We start from the raw sequence: 4,562 nt of genomic DNA on the forward strand, positions 1-4,562 counted from the left end.
AACCCCCTGAATACTTGTCTGTGAGCATTTACAGTGAATCTTTCATCGAAACTGCTTGTCAACACCTTCTGCTCCTCGTTGGGTTCGACACTCTTATTTATCGAAAATACTACGATACACCCCCTATACTTGTGGGTCATCACGACGCCGGCCCGAGCTCGTGAGGAGGCCAACGAGGAGTTGTGTCACCGCGTCATCAACATCTTCATCCAATGGGCGCTGATAGAGGAGACCGGCCATCGGCTTCTTCGCAGAGGAGCAGCAACAGCTCCTCAAGAATGCGGCCGAACGCCGAGCTCATTTCGCTGGATTCTGGAGGGAGCAGTGGCGGACACTCTGGAAGGCGTGGTGGAATTTTGGCGGAGTAGGTACTAGTCATGGGATATTTGAACATTTTTCGAATATGAAAATATTTTAAATGTGAACATTTTTCGATTATGAACATTTTTTGGATATGAACAATTTTTAGCTTTGAACAATTTTTGTTTTGAACACTTTTCAAAATTTGAATTTATTCGAATTTGAACTATTTTCAAATTTGAACTTTTTCGGTTTTGAACAAAAATAAAAAAATAGAAATAAAAAAAGGAAACAAAAAAGAAAATAGAAAAATAGAAAATAGAAAAAAACAGAACAGAACAGAAAACGAAAAAATAAAGAAAAAAAGTGAAACTGGGCCAGGCCCAATACCCCACCAGGGTGTGCGGTGCCTGGTAAGCTGGCATCGGAAGCTTTAGGGCATGGTGCGGCAAGCGCGATCAGCCATCTTTCAAACCTTGATTATATGATGATTTCTGTTGGCGATTGCCATTGCATGCATGTTTACTTTCCGTACTGCATTCGCACTCCGACACGGGGTGATCAGTTTTTTTTTTTTTTTTACTCTGCCACTATATGCTTACTTATCCAGGTACATTGCAGTATAGCCTCCACACATCTGTCCAGCACAGCAGTCGCCATGGGCCAACAAAGATCAAATTGCAACGGATATATATACCCCAGCCCCGTCGATTTTGACAAAACTAACCTAAATCTAGAAAAATTTCACAAAATAACATGGTTTTGAAAAGATTTTACAAAATAACCTTTTACTTAGCTCCGCACCAGACGGAGTTATGCAAAATAACCTTTTACAAAATAGATTTTGTCATCTATCTTTGCTATATTATTCTATTTATCTTTGCAATGTGCCTCCTCAGTAGCTTGACATATTTTTTTTATCATGAAGTATAAATTATCATAGATTTTATCATCTATCCTTGCTATATTAGTCTACTTTTCTTTGCAATGTGCTTCCTCAATAGTTTGGGTTCCTGGGTACGATATAGTACCAACAAGCATCAGGTTGTAGCTCACAACCACGGACCGAAAGACGTCCAGACTCTCTAGAAAATCACAACGAAGTGAGGGAGACGCTTATTAAGCAACCGACAATATAATAACTCGGAGAGTATCCGAAGGAACCACAAAATTTCTCACATGCACCTAATAAGTACTGTCAGCAGAGCGCCTTACTTCTGACGAGTTTCACGCGCATCAGTGACTCAAAGTCTTTTCTGACTATGTTAGGTTGTAGGGTGACTTTTTGTCGCAGCAGGGGTTTAAGCGCCCATCGGTGACAATTTTGCACACATAACCATTTAAATGGAAATGAGCACAAAATAGAAAATAACTGTCTTGAGTATCCCTTGGTGGTGGTCCGAGATGATGCAACCTTGTTGTTGGGATCAATAAACTTGGTCCTCACTAAGTGCATGAACCACTCTCAATTGTTGTTAGAAAACGGCTAAGGACATTGGCTCCACCTGGGATGGACTGAGCTTGGCTCCACTTGGAACGGAGCCGTGCTAGTGAGCTTGGCTACGCCTGGAACGATGTTGTGCTATTGAGTTTGGCTCCACCTGCAATGGTGTCGCGCCGTGCTTCTCAGCTTATTGGCTCCACCTGGGACGGAGCCGTGCTACTGAGCATGGCTCCGTCTTGTGCGGAGCCGAGCAAAAGGTTATTTTGTGAAATCTTTCAAAACCATGCTATTTTGTGAGATCTTTCCAGATTTAGGTTAATTTTTGTCAAAATCAACCCCAGCCCCATAATATGCATCCAATATCACAATATGCTTTTAGACCTTTTCATCCGTCGTGCTCTGCATGAGCACTAAAGTTGGCACTTACTGAACTTCAAATTTTATGTGAAAATAGCACTAGTATCTTTCACAGTTCATTAATAAACATCTTATACTCAACCAACAACCAATTTCAGTTTTTGATGTGTGGCAGTACGAAAGGAAGGGAGAAGCTCACCAACAACCAATTTCAGTTCGCCTATTTGTTCGGTTCTATGGCCTAGCAGCCATACCTTTGCTAATGGGTACTGTAGATGCCATGGCAATGTTTCTTGCTTTGCAAGATTTGGCATCCGATCACATCGAGTTTGCCGAAAGGAGCCGGATGGCATTGCTGAATGGCTCTGCAATGCCTCTTCAACCACTTTGAAAACTGAACACTTATGATTTATTTCAAAAAACAATTTTAATTTTTGCGAGTACGCTAAGCTACCGTTCTGGGTCCTGTGCAATAATGTACTTCATTGGTAATTAACCACTTCATTAGTATCTTCTGTGGAGGAATAAGTAGGGCTGAAATTAAAATTCGAAACTCCCAAGTCCTAAGCTAAATGGGTAGCCAAGTTTTTAGACTCTCTCTGATTCATAGTAAGTGTCGTTGATTTGGTATAATTGACACTTAATATGGATCGAGGAGTAGTAACATTCATTAGTGTACATCGTGCTAGAAATCTTGGGCGCAATGCATGCATGCGTACCTCTTTGATTTTTGATCTCCAGATTCGAAATGATGAATTGATGATGTATGTATGTTGACGTACCCAGCTAGCACTGGTAGAAAAAAGGGCTTCGGTCGCGGTTCGCAACTGCCATTGGTCGCGGTTGCGCAACCGCGACCAATTAAGCGCGATTAAAGGCCCCCCCTTTAGTCGCGGTTCCTTACGAACCGCGACTAAAGGCACGTCTACGTGGCCGCCAGCAGTCCGTCGGGGCGGAGGACCTTTAGTCACGGTTCTCCTGACCACCCGCGACTAAAGGCCGCCGCCGCAGGTTTAGGGTTTTAGCCCCCCCCCCCCCCCATAAACCTGGTTTCTTTTTAATTTGTATTGTTTTATTTCTTTTATGTTTTATTTTAATTTTGAAGGAGTTTCACATATTGTACGGTACTACATACATGCATATGAATGTACAATTTCAAACAAATTTGAAATTAGAACCAAAGAGAATTCAAGAGGAATATACAATATATATTCAATATCGGATGACCAGCATATACAATTTTGAACAAGTTTCCATACACAATTTAGTGCATATAAAGTTCTACGTCCTCTACATAGTGTTCTCCTTTAGGATCGACGACTTCCCTCATGAACCATCCAGCTAGTTCCTCTTGAAGTGGTCGGAAGCGAGCTTCTGGAGTAAGCATCATCCGGAGGTTATTCCTCTTGATATTGTTGTCACTCGGAACCCGCTCAGAGGTGTATCTCCGGATCATCTCACAAACATAGTATCCACATAGATTGGTCCCCGGTGGCTGAATATCCCCAGTCCCACTCTTAGACCGCATAAAATGTAGCTCTTTTTTGAACTCACCGATCTTGGCATCTACGAACCGTCTCCAAACCCTACGAGGCAAAGAAAATTAAATGAAAACAAGAGAGTTATTAGTTACTTGATATTAGGAAATGAACGAAATAGGCCAATCGATATAGAGCGCAAATGAATGAAAATAATTACTTCGCATCATTTTTCTCATGTCGGTCCAAAGCTTTGAATCCATATTCAGAGAGTCGTGGACGATTATCGTGGAGTCGTGAAATTTAATTACTAGCAGAATCCAGTGGAACCTCGCGGACACGATACATGCACAGTCATGCATAACTCATCGATTAGCCACATATCATGCATGGAGTAAACAAAAGAGAATGTGCTCAAGACAGAAACACTCACCCAAAATGGTAAGGAAATAGAATATCACTTTTGAGTTCCTGCTTATCAAGAAACCGCCACAGGTCTTCCTCCACGTCGGCGGGGTGATGTTTTAACACATATCCATTAACGATGTGTGGGTCAATGAACCCAACATCATGGATGTTCCTTACTTCGCATTCCTTGATCTTCATTCTGCATTATAGAGTACATAACAATATAGTTAGGACATATATATAGTGCAGGCAATGAATGAGATGGGGTAGAAATAAATCACTTACAGAACGTAGCAACTGATGATAGATTTGTCGAGCTCGCGCAGATTGAGAAGCTGGAACAATTCACTCAGATGAATTGTTACATAGTAATGTTTGAAGTGATGCTCATGTCTAACTTCCGCATAAATATATTCTTTGGCGTTTTTATTTTTTATGTAACGCTTGTACCAATTTAGCAGATTTTTCATTTGTTGAGGTAGATCCTCTTCCTGCGCAGTGCTCGACGAGGGGCCCATTCCGCACATATGTAATTACTTGGTTTACTCATTGGCGCCTCCTCAAGGCCTAACACC

Source organism: Lolium rigidum, chromosome 5 (genome assembly GCF_022539505.1).
Source record: "Lolium rigidum isolate FL_2022 chromosome 5, APGP_CSIRO_Lrig_0.1, whole genome shotgun sequence".
NCBI lineage: Eukaryota > Viridiplantae > Streptophyta > Magnoliopsida > Poales > Poaceae > Lolium > Lolium rigidum.